Source organism: Gossypium arboreum, chromosome 9 (assembly GCF_025698485.1).
Source record: "Gossypium arboreum isolate Shixiya-1 chromosome 9, ASM2569848v2, whole genome shotgun sequence".
Lineage (NCBI taxonomy): Eukaryota > Viridiplantae > Streptophyta > Magnoliopsida > Malvales > Malvaceae > Gossypium > Gossypium arboreum.
In genome coordinates this window covers 12,079,700-12,097,043 of record NC_069078.1, presented here as the reverse complement: position 1 = coordinate 12,097,043, position 17,344 = coordinate 12,079,700, and the positions used below count along the sequence as shown (strand labels likewise).

The window sequence follows — 17,344 nt, the reverse complement described above, 5'->3', positions numbered from 1 at the left end:
CTACGTCAGGAAAATAAGACTACAATCTCCAGCCTACTCCCTTGCTACTTTAGAGAGATAAGGCTGGTGGCTAAAATCTGCTCCCCTGCTGCCTCGGGAAGATAAGATTCATCGTCTTCGATCTGCCCCACTGCTATCTCAAGGAGACAAAATCTACAATCTTCAGTCTGCTCCCTTGCTACCTCAAGAAGATAAGACTACAATCTTCAGCCTACTCCCTTGCTACCTCAGAGAGATAAGGCTGGTGGCTAAAATCTGCTCCCCTGGTACCTCGGGAAGTGATAAACTGTAATCTATACATATTTTTATCCCATACTTAGTACATTTATGGATGGTTTCTCCTTAGATTTGGTAAATTTGATGCTCCTAATTCTTTAATTCAAGTTTTATACTTAGGTGAGCATAGGAGAGTAAAAAGAGCGAGAAATAGGCCAAAAACGGAGAAAATAGACCCACATGGGAAATCAACATGGCCTGGACTTCCTCACATGGGTAAGCCACACGGCCGTGTCCATTTGGCAAGATTTAAGCATGACTTACACGGGTAGACTACACGCCCATGCCTATTTAACAGCCTTGACCACGGTCTGGAGCAATCGCACACGGGCGTGTCACACGGGTGTGTCCTGTCGAGCCCAAGTATAGTCCTATTTGGAAAAGGATACTTTTGAGAGCTCTTAGGAATTATAAAGCCTATTTAAACACCTAAGGAGGCACTTAGAACATACACACGGAGTAGGAGGCAAGGAATTACTCAAGGGAAGCCGATTGATCCATCTTAGAAGCCGGATTCATCGTCAAGACTGAAGATCTCCCTTCAATTTCCATTCAGGGGTTTTGGGTTTTCTTTATGTTTTGTATTCATTATTCTTCTGAGATGTTTTCTCTTATAATTATGAACTAAACCCCCTAAATACCTAAGGAGAATGAAACCTAAGACGAATATTGTTATTATTATCTGAATTGTATGATAAATATTTAACTTGTTCTTAATTATGTGTTCTTAATTCTTGTCTTAATATTCCAAGATATTGATTCAAGTTAATGCGCTTATTCAGAGGAGAAAAAGTCCCTGTCTATGAGTAAATTTGTCATAATTAAGCGGACTTGATTGCACGCCTAAAGTTAGGGTGATAAGATTTTACCAGATTAGGGTGAAACCTAATAAGGGGATCCATAGATCGAGTTAATGCAACACTAGAGCATTAATTAGAAAGAGATTTCAATTAATAAACCTAGGTTAGATGTTATTAGTCCCGAGAGAGATAATAATATAACTTAGGGATTTCTACGGATCAAGTCAAATGAATAAATCGTCTGATTCAGAGTCAAATAACAAGTGAAGTCTAGGTGGATTTTTCCTTGGGTATTGTCTTAATCAATCGAATTTTCCCAAAAGCTTTCCCCCAATTTCTCTCTGTGCACTTTTAGTTTAGTTAATTAATTTAGATAAACAAATCCCTTAATTTTTAGGCTAGATAATAAAAAGAAAGTAATTACTAGTACTCTTGGTTCCTTTGGGTTCGACAATTCGGTCTTGCTAAAGCTATACTACTATTCGATAGGTACACTTGCCTTCATCATGATAATGGTTAGTTTCAAGAATGATTAATTATAAATTTTTAAAACCTGTCATGAATATCACGTATCAAGTTTTTGGCACTGTTGTCGGGAACTAAGATATTAGGAACACTCGATTTTTATTACTTTAGCCATTTTACTTTATTTGCAATTTAAATTTTTATTTTCTTTTCTAATTTTTCTTTTATTCGTTCTTGGCAGGTTTTTATAGTGTATGACTAGAAGAAATCGGTCGGGACCCTTACTATTTGATAGTGAGATCGATCGCACAGTTCACAGAAACCGAAGAGAAATAAGGCGAAGCTTACGATACACAGAAGAAGAGCAAGAGGACGATATTCACACCACAACCGAGGAGATGGCTGAAAACCAGGAAAATCCGCTACCTCTTGCGATTGCTACTAATCAGAATCCTGTTCCGTGTACTATGTATGATTATGCTAAACCTTTTTTAACAAGAACTGAATCAAGCATAGTTAGGCCTGTTGTTGCTGCAAATAATTTTGAACTGAAACCCAACACCATTCAAATGATCCAACAGTTTATTTAGTTTGATGGTTTACAGGACGAGGACCCAAATGCTCATTTGGCAAATTTCTTTGAGTTTTGCGACACTTTTAAAATCAATGGCGTTTCTGATGATGCCATTTGCCTTTGGTTATTCCCTTTTTCATTGAGGAACAAAGCTAAACAATGGTTAAACTCGTTACCACGAGGGTCAATCACTACTTGGGAACAAATGACCGAAAAATTTTTATTAAAATATTTTCCGCCAGCTAAAATAGCCAAATTATGTAATGATATCTCTTCTTTTGTGTAGATGGATTTAGAAACACTCTATGATGCATGGGAGAGATACAAGGACCTTTTAAGAAGATTCCCTCACCATGGGTTGCCACTCTGGCTACAGTTTCAAACGTTTCACAATGGCCTGAATCCTTCGACTGGACTGATGATTGACGCAGCCGCTGGAGGAACTATTAATAATAAGACACCTGAGGATACTTATGAATTTATAGAAGAGATGTAACTAAATAATTATCAGTAGAAAGTCATAAGGACAAAGCCAATGAAAATAGCCGGCATTTTTAACGTCAATTCGGTCACTATTCTCTCTAATCAGGTAAAACTTTTGAATAAAAAAATTGACTGTTTTCTTGGTTCTTCACAGGTTCACCCAGTAATGCAGTGCGAAGCAAGTGGAGGTGGATCAAGCAATTCTAAATACTCACCCTATGGCCACAACATGGAGAACGAGTAGTTAAATTACATGGGTAATAATCCTTGATCCCAAAATAATCCTTATAGTAATACTTACAATGCAGGATGGAGGAACCACCCAAATTTCTCATAGGGAGGCCGAAGGAATCAGAGACCACCACCTCCAGGCTACCAACAACCACCCTCCCAATAAGAGAAAAAGTCGAACCTTGAAGAGATGCTAATAAAATTCATCTCATTGTCAGAAACTCGTTTTTAGAATACCGAGGCAGCACTTAAGAATCAACAAGCGACGATACAAGGACTCAAAACTTAGATAGGATAGCTCGCCAAACTAATTTCTGAAAGACCACCAGGAAGTTTACCTAGTAACACTGAACCCAACCCAAAAGAGCACGTGAAAGTAGTTACACTAAGGAATGGGAAAGTGTTAGCTGAATCTGAAAAGAAGCCACTACAAGAAGCTGACAGAAAGGGGGTCGAACCCGAAAACAATGACAATCTAATGCCAAAAGAATATAAGCCACCAATCCCATACCCAGCAAAGTTAAAGAAAGACCGCATGGATGTACAATTCGGTAAATTTCTTAAATTTTTTAAACAACTGCATATTAACTTACCTTTTGTTGAAGCTATATCGCAGATGCCTACATATGCAAAATTTTTAAAGGAGCTTCTAACAAACAAAAGGAAGTTTGAAGACTTATCTACAGTGGAACTTAATGAGGAGTGCTCAGCCATACTCTAAAATAAACTTCCAACCAAACTGAAAGATCCAGGAAGTTTTACTATTCCCTACTTAATTGGTAGTTTAAATGTTGATAAAGCACTAGCTGATTTAGGCCCCAGCATTAATTTGATGCCATATAGAATGTTTAAACAACTTGGTCTTGGGGAACCTAAACCCACTAGGATGAGTATTCAATTAGCTGATAGATCTGTTAAATATCTTAGGGGAATTATAGAAGACGTACTTGTAAAAGTAGATAAATTTATATTCCCTATTGATTTCGTTGTGCTTGACATGGATGAAGATGTTGAGGTGCCTTTAATCTTAGGTCACCCATTTTTAGTCACTACTAGAGCTGTAATTGATGTGGGTGATGGTAAATTGGTACTTAGAGTAGGTGACGAAGAGATTATTTTTAAAATTTATGATGCCATGAAATTTTCTAGGGAAAAGGATGACTCATTTTATTTTATCGACTCTATTTATCATGCTACTCAAGATTCTTTTCAGGAAATCGTACACAAGGACACAATGGAACTATGTCTCGTCCAAGGGGAGGGGCTGGATGATGATTCTGAGATAGGAACCAAACTAAACTCCAATGAAACCTCCCCAAAACTAGTAGAATATGAGGGAATTAAAGTAAAAGATAAACTTAAGAAAAAACCTCTATTGAAGAACCTCCCAAACTAGAACTTAAATAATTACCGAATCACTTGGAATATGCATTCCTTGGAAATAATTCTATATTACTGGTAATTATTGCATCCGACTTGCAACCCAAAGAGAAAGAGGAATTACTCCAAGTATTAAGAGAGCATAAAAGGGACATAACTTGGAAAATTTCTAACATTAAAGGGATCAGCCATTCTTTTTCCACCGACAAAATTTTAATGGAAGATGAATATAAACCATGCGTGCAAGCCCAAAGACGACTGAACCCCTACATGAAGGAAGTTGTTAAAGCTGACGTAATTAAACTCCTAGATGCTGGAATTATTTCTCCTATTTCTGACAGTTCTTGGGTGAGTCCGGTGCAGGTTGTTCCTAAGAAAGGAGGCGTGACTGTTGTAGCCAAAGAGAAGAATGAATTAATCCCAACAAGGACAGTCACAGGTTGGAGAGAGTGCATTGATTATAGGAAGCTAAATGATGCCATGAGAAAAGATCACTTCCCCCTTCCATTCATTGACCAAATGTTGGAAAGATTGTCGAGCACATGTGCTACTGTTTTTTAGACGGACTCTCTAGCTATTTCCAAATCCCAATAGCTCTTGAAGATCAAGAAAAGACGACATTTACATATCCATACGGTACGTTTGCTCATCGTAGAATGCCTTTTGGATTATGTAATGCTCCTGCTACTTTTCAGCGCTGCATGATGGCCATTTTTTATGAACTCATAGAAGACGTCATGGAGGTATTTATGGATGATTTCTCAGTTTTCGATAACTCTTTCAATCTTTGCCTCAAAAATTTAAAATTAGTGTTAATAAGATGTGAGGAAACAAACCTTGTGCTTAACTGGGAAAATGTCACTTTATGGTTCAAGAAGGCATTGTGTTAGGACATAAAATTTCTAGTAGAGGGATTGTGACATCCCAAAATTGACCATAGTCGGGAAGTGGTTTCGGGACCGCTAAACCGAGTCACCGACATGTTCGAACGTAATATTTATTGTCTAGAATATGTGAAAATGCATGTGTGAATTTTGAATTCTTTGATTTAGTTAATTTGATTGTGAATTGAAAGAAAAAGGACTCATGTGAAAGGATTTAAATAGATGTGGCTAATTTTAGGAGATTAATAAAAGGATGAAGTAAAATAAATGGACTTGCATGTCAAATAGCCCATTCCTAAGGGTAGTGGCCGCCATGTCAAGAGTGATGGGCAAGGAAAACATGTTTCAAACATGTTTAGCTAATGGATTATGCTTGAAAGAATAAAGAAATGAAATTGAAAAAATAGGGATATGATGAAAACAAAAGAAAAAAAAGTGTTCATTCTCTCATTTTCTCCTTGCTTAGCCGAATATACTAAGAAGAAAGGGGGGGAAAAAGCTTGAGAAAATCATCCATGGGAGCTTACTAGACTAAGGTGTTTTGATACAATAAGGTATGTTTTATGCCACTCTTGAAAATGCATGCATGATTTGGAGGATTGGTTCAAAATTTTCCTTGAATCTCAAATCGAAACTAAGTTGTTAGGTGAGTTAAATTTCGGCCATGCATGTTGTTTTCCTTGGTGAGTGTTTTGATGTTGTTGTGATGAAAGCATGGAGATGAGTGAGTTCGAATGTTTAACAAAAGGAAATTTTGTGCCATTGAGTTCTTGTTGTTATGTGTGTGTGTGCATGAGTATTGACCATGCATGTTGTCTTCCTTGGTGAGTGTTTTGATGTTGTTGTGATGAAAGCATGGAGATGAGTGAGTTCGAATGTTTAACAAAAGGAAATTTTGTGCCATTGAGTTCTTGTTGTTATGTGTGTGTGCATGAGTATTCGGCCATGCTATAGAATTTATGTTGCAAAATGATTAATGCTTAATGAGATGTATAATAGTACTTGTGAATGAGCTTGAGAGTATTTAAACAATTAGACATGAAAAGGGTGGTAATGAGGCTGAAAAATTGTTGGATGGTTAATTGGGTAAGGAATGAAGCATTCGACCATATGGGGTATAAATGGGCATAGGTGTTAAATACCTTGTATTGGAAACTTTGATAAATAAGTAGCAATAAATTAAGATGAGATTGAGTAAATTTTCAGCTTAGTTGTGTTAAGTATTCGGCAATAACCATAATAATGCATGTGAATGCCGTATGTTTGTGTTTGATGGAGAGGTAAATTGTTTGATTTAGCTCAAGAGCAAAGGGAACTAGATTGGACAAAGGAAAGGAGAAAGCAAACGAGTAGCCGATTTGGAACCGTTCTACCCCAAACAAAGTAAGTCATTAAGCACATATGTTTGATATTGCTTAAATGATTGGAAAATCTATGCAATTGTGTTTAATGGAATGCTATATATGTATAAATGAAATTGTATGTGTATGGAGTGAGGATAATTGTTGAATGTAAAAGAAATAGTGGAATGTGTAGAAAGTTTGCTTTCGGCACTATGTGTGCGGGCAATACGTGTGTATGGTTGTGCTAGAAAATGAGTTAATGTGTAAAAATGCTTCGATTATCTTGTTGTGTAGAATATGAAATGTGGATGTATGACTTGGTACGAGATTGGACCGAAAGGTCCGAGGTACTATGGTATAGATTCGATATGGATGAGTACCTAGCCTCGTTTGTTGTACATGTTGTAGTAACTTTATCAGTGGATTGATGAATGCTTATGACTTACTGAGTTGTAAACTCACTCGGTGTTTTTCTTGTCACCCATTTTAGGTCTCTCGGACTCGTATTGTTTGCGTGATCGGGACCGTCGTTGAAGTCATCACACCGGCTGAAATCTTGTGGTATTGTTTTCGTTGTTGAAGAACATTTGGCATGTATAGGCTATTATATTTTGTCGAATTGTGGGTTGTAAACTTTAAGCCATGTGAAAATGGCCTATGTGGTCGTCGAGTGGGATGCTAGAACCTATAGCCACGAGTCTTAGAAACTCTAATTTTGATAAGGTGGCCATAATTTGTGTCATGTATGATGGATGATTAAGGCCAAGGAAAGATTCATGAAATTGGCATAGTCTCTGCAGTAACTGTTGCGGACAGCAGCAGTGAGATGAGATTGAAAAATCACTAAAAATAGTAGAAGTATAATTAAATTAAATGTACTAGACGATATGTCTGATTCCAGTACCAAGCTTATGTAACCAAGTTATAACGATTTGCAGCAAACAACAATTACCATGTTTAGATTGTAGTTGTGCAACCTTAATTACATTGTAATATTTCATTTTACGACATTTGACAAATCTAAATTGTTACGAAGGTAATTTATAATTCAAGTATTTAATGTGTAATGGTTATGCGAAGTGCACTGTAGTATGTAACCTGAACGGATACAATTTAACGTAAATTAGGTGACCTAGTTTAGCTATGTCGATGAGAGTTAGGATATTTAATTAAACATAGTTGCTCGCAATTTCCATATGTTAGCATTATCATTCCTTCATCATTTGCTCATAACGATAGTCATTTCATCATCATTACTTTGGTTATATTACTTAGATCTTTGCAGCATTATCGTTTCTCTTCAATCCTGCTTTTCATTTCTTTGACCTCAACTTTGATATGCTTTGGTCATTGCCACTTTTTACATGTTGTATGGATCGATTATGTCATGGCAGTAGCAATAAGTGTTATTAGTACTAGCTAATTTTTAGCATATACAATTGTTTGTATAGTAATTTCATGTTGATCAATTTAATGCTCATAATGCTTTGACTAATATCATTCTGATCCAGTTAACTAGACTTATTATTACGTTCGTACAGATTAATGTATCTTCAATATTAACCTTACATTTATACAAGTTACCTTTTATTAGACAAATATTTAATATATTGCCATGAACAATATACAACATCATAGGAATCTTCTTAGAAGTCACAATTTGATAGTTAACAATGTACAATATGCATCAAGTATAAACATTAACGGAATAATCACTGCAATCTATATCAATGGTACAATACCACTTCTATTTCAGAGAATGATTGGTACGAATGTACAACCAAATGCAAAGCTACTCTACCTAGACTTAAATATTATATTTAAATGTAATTTTAAGACTACATTGATACATTATACACATCCATTTTGATTGAAGAACCTCAATTAATTACTATCAGGATAGCTACTTTATCACACGGTTGAATGTCTGAACTTAGATACATGAACTATCTTGTCTACTCTAGATCATTACATGATAATACATGTTCGACTAGTCAATTTATGCATCATGGTGTAATCATTGAGTTACGATAATATGAATAAATCTGATATGACATATGATAGATACATTAGATCTTCATTTATTTATTATGATTACTATTTACTAGTCATGATAAATACTGAATTTCGATACGCAATGATTAAGGCTATATCTATTTTCTTCAAACATTTGGAAGTATCGATGTTGCCTCAACACTCATGTCATGTCTGCTATGTCGTTGTATGACTGACATTCACCGATAGCTGAATGGTGACATACTACTGATACTATGCAAACTTGATGTTTTACTTGAATCATATCCCATCTTCTAGTATACAGCAAGAATTTACATACGATTGACTTCATAGTATTACTTTATTATTCATTTTAACTCGATTAAGCTAACAATTAACATTTCGAATTAACGCTAAGTTTTGAAACTTTGAACACTTTAACTGAATTGTTATGATACCTTAGTAATGTTATAACAATGTAGTGAACAGTACCCATTAAACGATATTGATAATCTTAACTATTTTATGATATTACTTAATTCAATACAACTTGATTAGAATCAATCATTGGAAGATTTAGCATTTCAAGTTCAATACATTATTAGATGACTAAATCGCAAAGTGAATTACTCACACTGTATGATAAAATCTATTAAACTACTTCAATAGATCGAATATTTGCTAAACTTCATCATGATTGCTTGATATCGATTACATATGATTTTCCATTATCAGTTATTAATAGATTAATGTTTAAATTCAGATTGAGCATGAACATCAGGATATCATTTCTACTAATGAATCATGTACTAGTTGATTACAACTGTGCATTATATCAATTCTTTCATGATGATTAAGTTAATGATTCAATATATATTCAGTGCATACCACTAACACTAATCACAATCAAGTATACTTTGAGATCTTCGATAATCTTGGAATAAGTACTTGAAACTCTACTTGACATAAGAACTCCATATGAATAGCGATTGGATAAGTCGGTAATATTTATGCATTCTGAAGATCTAAACTTGTAGTAATTCCAAAAACGATAGAGTACACTCTTATCATGTTGCCAACGAATCTAAATATGAGCACTGTTTGAACAAATGATGATAATTGATGAAGTCAAATCATGTCAATTATATCCAATAGATAGTCTTAATGTCATACAATTGACTTTTTGAAACTGATAAAACCATTAATTATATTGTAACAATTAATTAGATATTGTTAATTTCTAGCATTATTCGAATATTCAATTGAACAACTTTAAACAGAACTAACAATTTAATATTATGAACCAGTTATTAATCAATGACTATAGTGATAACATTCTAACTACCATCTATTTAGATCGATTTCCATACGATGCTTTTAACTTGAAGATTAAATTGAGTATGACGAACATAATGATTACAAAATGTACCATTATACGTTTCACAAGATCGAACCAGATCCAAGATAAGATACAAAATTCAACAATAGTTACTGAAACTCTGAAGATTTAACTTTTGAATTCAAGTATGAATTTTTAATCAAACATTACTAACGCACATACTTTCATTAGTTAGTAAATGATACGCAATTAAAGACTATGGTAGTTAAAGATGCTACTGTATTCAATTCTCGAAGCACAATTTGACTACCGTTGAATAATCAACCTATCTCAACATATATGCAGTACATAATACACAAACAGCTCATTATCAATTTGCAAATGAACTTTCATTGTGACATCTTAACTTGATGAATTAAGAATAAGCCAACCTTAAGTATCATCAAATGTTTAAAACTTAAGACTTTAACTAAGACTATTTTACCTTAAGACTAATAAAGATATAAGTTAGCAATAATCTAGAAGCATAACATTTTCTTGTAAATAGTTCTCAGAGATAAATTTTTGGTACATGAATTAACCTATATAAGAGATAGCATAATTACTATTTATATTTGATACATAATAGTAAAGATGATTCATGACATTCGATACAAATTATTACTGTGCATCTGGAAGATTAGACCATTATATGATCATTCGACGTATGATCAATAAATAGTTGACTCATTATACCAGGCATTAGGACACAGCATTCATCTAATAACATTTTCATGTTTGACAGAATATCTGATGGAATGAGTTCAGTCAAGCTATGATATGAAGCTATGCAATATGAATGTTAAGAATCAGATGAATTCATTCATTGCTTATTTGGATTACAGCATTGTAGAAAGATGATCAACTTAGATCGGCATTATACAAAACAACGTGGAAATATCGAAGATTAAACCTACACTATTTGAAGTATGCAACCAATCGAGAGATTGATAACGATTGCAAATTATATGACACCTTAATGAAAACTCATGTATACATTTAAAAGCAAGTATCAATTCGTTAGGACAAACGTTGAATGCATATAAATTCGATCAACACGATGTCGAAAGACGATTCTATATCAAATCATCTGAAACAAAATTTTGCTAGTTATTTCTATAACACTTATCAAGTACTCATAAATTATGAAATATTCGAGCTATTGTAATGCATAAGCAGAATTAAGAGGATGCTGATGTAGATGATTTGATTTATAAGATGAATTAGCACAACTTAGACACATGCCAGACTGATAAATCTATGATGACTGAACTTTCAATCTTACAATGTAATGACATCAGGTACATTTACATCAAATTAATGCAAATTGAATGATTAACACCACTTAGTATGACAAGGTGCACATCATAGGACTTCCAAATGATTCATGAAAGCGAAATACTACATGAACTAACCAAAGATCGCTTTACAATGGCATAATTGAACAAAGCTTTCCATGTAGCAACTCACCATGGCTTTTAAACAACCGAATTTCAATTATTTTAGTTGATGGACGCAAAGAACCACATGATATAAAAATTTTTCACAATTGTTAATTAATTATCAGGGCACCTTGTCAGTTGTTGACCGGTTGTAATTATTCTCTAAATTAAAGCAAACGAAGCTTTTTAAAGATCATACATTTAATGAACTCTACATAAATTAAACCAAAATCTAACACTTATCTACTATCTAAATACAAGTTGCACGGGACAAATTTGGCTTCAGAGTTAGACAAGTTGAAAACTGCATAACATTCCATAATAGTGGTGGAGATTTGATTTTCATGCAAACCTATGGTAATAACTTTTCATATTGACTAATGAGTGATTTATTTGATGTCCTTAAACACCTCGAGTGATTTGAGTGAATCTTTAGTGAGGATGTTAAATTCTGTGATATTTTGATCAAAGGTGATTACTTAGATGAGGGCGGACACCTATGTTTTCGTGATAAAATGCTCAACTTGGAATGTTTGAAACTTTGATCCACTTTTAGTTGAATTTTCAATGTATGATTATTTATGGATTATTTTGAGATATTATTGATAGGGATTATAATTTGAGAAGAATTTATTTTGATTGCGAGTTGAGGATTTTGCCTGAGGACAAGCAAACGCTTAAGTGTGGGGGTATTTGATAAACCGTAATCTATACATATTTTTATCCTATGCTTAGCAAATTTATGGATGGTTTCTCTTTAGATTTGGTGAATTCGAAGCTCCTAATTCTTTAATTTCATGTTTTATACTTAGGTGAGCATAGGAGAGTGAAAAGAGCGAGAAACGGGCCGAAAACGGAGAAAATAGACCAACATGAGAAATCAACACGGCCTGGAGTTCCTCACACGGGTAAGCCACACGGTCGTGCCCATTTGGAAGGATTGAAGCACGACTTACACGGGTAAACTACATGTCCGTGCCTATTTAACAGCCTTGACCACGGTCTGGAGCAATCGCACACAGGCGTGTCACACGAGTGTGTCCCTGTCGAGCCCAAGTATAGTCCTATTCGGAAAAGGCTACTTTTGAGTGCTCTTAGGCATTTTAAAGCCTATTTAAACACCTGAGGAGGCACTTAAGTATAGTCCTATTCGGAAAAGGCTACTTTTGAGTGCTCTTAGGCATTTTAAAGCCTATTTAAACACCTGAGGAGGCACTTAGAACATACACACAGAGTAGCAAGGAATCACTCAAAGGAAGCCGATTGATCCATCTTAGAAGCCGAATTTATCGTCAAGACTGAAGATCTCCTTTCAATTTCCATTCAGGGGTTTTGGGTTTTCTTTATGTTTTGTATTCATTATTCTTCTGAGATGTTTTCTCTTATAATTATGAACTAAACCCTCTAAATACCTAAGGGAAATGAAACCTAAGATGGATCTTGTTATTATTATCTAAATTGTATGATAAATATTTGACTTGTTATTAATTATGTGTTCTTAATTCTTATCTTAATATTCCAGGATATTGATTCAAGTTAATGCGCTTATTCAGAGGAGCAAAACTCTCTGTCTAATAGTAAATTTGTCATAATTAAGCGGACTTGATTGCACGCCTAGAGATAGGGTGATAAGATTTTGTCAGATTAGGGTGAAACCTAATAAGGGGATCCATAGATCGAGTTAATGCAACACTAGGGCATTAAATAGAAAGAGATTTCAATTAATCAACCTAGGGTTAGATGTTATTAGCCTCGAGCGAGATAATAATATAACTTAGGGATTTCTACGGATCAAGTCAAATGAATAAATCGTTTGATTCAGAGTCAAATAACAAGTGAAGTCTAGGTGAATTTTTCCTTGGGTATTGTCTTAATCAATCGAATTTTCCCAAAAGCTTTCCCCCAATTTCTCTATGTGCACTCTTAGTTTAGTTAATTAGTTTAGATAAAAAAATCCCTTAGTTTTTAGGCTAGATAATAAAGAGAAAGTAATTACAAGTACTATTGGTTCTTTTGGGTTCGACAATCCGGTCTTGCTAAATGATAAACTGTAATTTATACATATTTCTATCACACGCTTAGCACATTTTGTGAATAATTTTTCCTTAAAATTGGTGAATTCGATGCTCCTAATGCCTTAATTTTATGTTTTATACTTAGGTGAGCATAGGAGAGTGAAAGGAACGAGAAATGGGCCAAAAACGGAGAAAATGGGCTAACGTACGAAATCAACACGGACTGGACCTCCTCACACGGGCAGACCACACGGCCATGTCAATTTGGAAGAATCGAAGCACGACTCACACGGGTGGACCAAACGTTCGTGCCTCTTTAACAGGCTTGACCACGGCCTGTAATAATCGCACACGGGCGTGTCCCTACCGAGCCCAAGTTGAGTCCAATTCAAAAAAGGCCAATTTTGAGGGTTCTTAGGCATTCTAAAGCCTATAAATACACCCTAAAGGAGGAGAAAAAAAGACACAGAGGGAAGGAAGCAGGGAACTGCTCAAGGAAAGCCGATTGAGCCATCTCAGAAGTCGGATTCTTCATCAAGACTGAAGATCTCCCCTCAATTTCTCTTCAGGAGTTTTGGGTTTTTCTTTATGTTTTATATTCATTATTCTTCTGAGATGTTTACCTTTTCAGTTATGAACTAAAACCTCTAAATACCTAAGGGTAATGAAACCTAAGACAGATCTTGTTATTATTATCTAAATTGTATGATAAATATTTAACTTGTTCTTAATTATGTGTTCTTAATTCTTGTTTTGATATTCCAGGATATTGATTCAAGTTAAGCTCTTATTCAGGGGAGGAATAGACCCTGTCTAAGAGTACATTTGTCATAATTAAGCGGAGTTGGTTGCGCGCCTAGAGATATGGTGACAAGATTTTGCCGGATTAGGGTGAAACCTAATAAGGGGATCCATAGATCGAGTTAATGCAACTCTAGGGAGTTAATTAAAAAGACATTTCAGTTATTCAACCTAGGGTTAGACATTGTTAGTCTCGAAAGAGATAATAATATAACTTAGGAATTTTTACGGATCAAGTCAAATGAATAAATCGTTCGATTTAGAGTCAAATAAACAAGTGAAGTCTAGGTGGATTTTTCCTTAGGAATTGTCTTAATTCAATCGTTTTTCTAAAAATAGTTCCCCAATTCTATTTTTTGTGATTTCTTAGTTTAGTTAATTAGTTATTTAAAACAAACCCCCTTATTCTTAGGCTAGATAATAAAAAGACAGTCATTACTAGTACTTTTAGTTCCTTTGAGTTCGACAATCTGGTCTTGCTAAAACTATACTAATGTTCGATAGGTACACTTGCCTACATCGTGATAATAGTTAGTTTCATGAATGATTAATTATAAATTTATAAAACTTATCACACGAATATCACGTATCAAGTTTTTGGCGCCGTTGCCGGGGAACTAAGATATTAGGAACACTCAATTTTTATTACTTTAGCCATTTATTTTTCTTGCAAGTTAATTTTATTTTATTTTTATTATTATTTATTAGTTTACTTTTTCTCTCTTGGCAGGTTTTTATAGTTTATGACTAGAAGAAACTCGTCAAAACCACTACTTTTTGACGAAGAAATCGATCGCACAGTTCGTAGAAACCAAAGAGAAATAAGGTGAAGCTTAAGATACACAAAAAACGAGCAAGAGGACGATATTCAAACCCCAACCGAGGAGATGGCTGAAAACCAAGAAAATTCGCTACCTCCTGCGATTGCTGTTAATCAGAATCCCGCTCCGCGCACTATGTGTGATTATGCTAAACCTAATTTAACAGGAACTGAGTCAAGTATAGTTAGACCTGCTGTTGTTGCAAATAATTTTGAACTGAAACCTAACACAATTCAAATGATACAACAGTTTGTTTAGTTTGATGGTTTGCAGGATGAGGATCCCAACGCTCACTTGGTAAATTTCCTAGAATTTTATGATACATTTAAAATCAATGGCGTTTTCGATGATGCCATCTGTCTTCGGTTGTTTCCCTTTTCATTAAGGAATAAGGCTAAAAAGTGGTTGAACTCATTACCACGAGCGTCAATTACTACTTGGGAACAAATGACTGAAAAAATTTTATTAAAATATTTTCCACTAGCTAAAACAGCCAAATTACGTAATGGTATCTCTTCTTTTGTGCAGATGGATTTAGAAACACTTTACGATGCATGGGAGAGATACAAGGACCTTTTGATAAGGTGCCCTCAACATGGGTCACACTTTGGCTACAGGTTCAAACTTTCCATAATGGCCTGAATCCTTCGACTCGGCAGATGATTGATGCAGCCGCTGGAGGAACTATCAATAATAAAACACCTGAGACAGCTTATGAATTTATTGAAGAGATGTCACTGAATAAATATCAGTGGCAAGTTATGAGAACAAAGCCGACGAAAGCAACCGGTGCTTTCAACCTCGACGCGGTTACTATGCTATCTAACCAAGTAGAACTCTTAAATAAAAAGATTGACGGTTTGTGTGGTTCTACTCAGGTACATCCAGTGATGAGGTGCGATTCTAATGGAGGAGGAACATGCACAAAATATCAACCCTTCAACCCTAGCATCAAGGAGGAACAAGTTCAATATATGGGTAACAATAACTCTAGATCCCAAAAATAACCCATATAGTAACACTTATAATGCAGGTTGGAGGAACCATCCCAATTTCTCATGGGGTGGTCAAGGAAATCAAAGGCCACAACATTCTCCAGGCTTTCAACCACCACCTTACCAGCAAGAAAAGAAGCCGAACCTTGAGGAGATGCTAACCAAATTCATCTCAGTGTTAGAAACTCATTTTTGGAATACCGAGACGGCACTCAAAAATCAACAAGCATCGATCCAAGGGCTTGAAACTCAAATTGGATAGCTGGCTAAGATGATTTCAGAAAGAGCACCAGCAAATCTACCTAGTAACACCAAATCGTATCCAAAAGCACATGTGAAAGAAGTTACACTGAGGAGTGGGAAAGTGTTAGCTGAATCTGAAAAGAAGCCACAACAAGAAGCTGACAGAAGCAAAGGAGAGGAGGTAAAACCCGAAAACAATGTCAATCCAATATCGAAGGAATATAAACCACCAATTCCATACCCAAAAAAGTTGAAGAAAGACAACATGGATGCACAATTTGGTAAATTCCTTGAACTCTTTAAACAACTACATATTAACTTACCTTTTGTTGAAGCTATATCGCAGATGCCTACATACGCAAAATTTTTAAAGGAGCTCCTAACAAACAAAAGGAAGTTTGAAGACTTATCTACAGTGGAACTTAATGAGGAATGTTCGGCTATACTCCAAAACAAACTGCCAACCAAACTAAAAGATTTAGGGAGTTTTACTATACCCTACTTAATTGGTAGTTTTAACGTCGATAAGGCACTAGCTGATTTAGGTGCTAGCATTAATTTGATGCCTTATAAAATGTTTAAACAACTTGGTCTTGGGGAACCTAAACCTACTAGGATGAGCATTCAACTAGCTGATAGATCTGTTAAATATCCTAAGGGTATTATAGAGGACATACTTGTAAAAGTAGATAAATTTATATTCCCTGTTGACTTCGTTGTGCTTGATATAGATGAAGATGTTAAAGTGCCTTTAACTTAGGGCGTCCATTTTTAGCCACTGTTAGGACTGTTATTGATGTGGGTGATAGTAAAATGGTACTTAGAGTAGGTGACGAAGAAATCGTTTTTAAAATTTATAATGCCATGAGATTTTCTAAGGAACAAGATGACTCATGTTATTTTATTAACTCTATTGATCACGCTGCTCAAGATTCTTTTTAGGAAATCATACATAAGGACATGTTGGAACTGTGCCATGCCCAAGGAGAGGAGATAGATGACGATGATTCTGAGACAGGCAAAATAAAAGCTAAACTAAACTTCAATGAATCTTCCTAAAGACAAGCAGAATATGAGGACATTAAAGGGAACGATGATTTTAAGCAGAAACCCTCTATTGAAGAACCTCCCAAACTGGAACTCAAACAATTACCAAATCACTTGGAATACGTATTCCTTGGAAATAATTCTACATTACCATTATTATTAAGGCCTAAC

General features: G+C 35.0%; 2 non-coding genes across 2 annotated transcripts; both read right to left on the bottom strand.

The window, feature by feature from the left end:
* Positions 1-2,368: 2,368 nt before the first annotated feature.
* On the bottom strand, positions 2,369-2,475 carry LOC128281149 (small nucleolar RNA R71). The gene has a single exon (XR_008271361.1). It is a non-coding gene; the product is annotated as a small nucleolar RNA R71 (small nucleolar RNA).
* A 12,908-nt stretch (positions 2,476-15,383) lies between these two features.
* LOC128281224 (small nucleolar RNA R71) lies at positions 15,384-15,485 on the bottom strand. Its single transcript, XR_008271437.1, has one exon. It is a non-coding gene; the product is annotated as a small nucleolar RNA R71 (small nucleolar RNA).
* Positions 15,486-17,344: the final 1,859 nt, after the last annotated feature.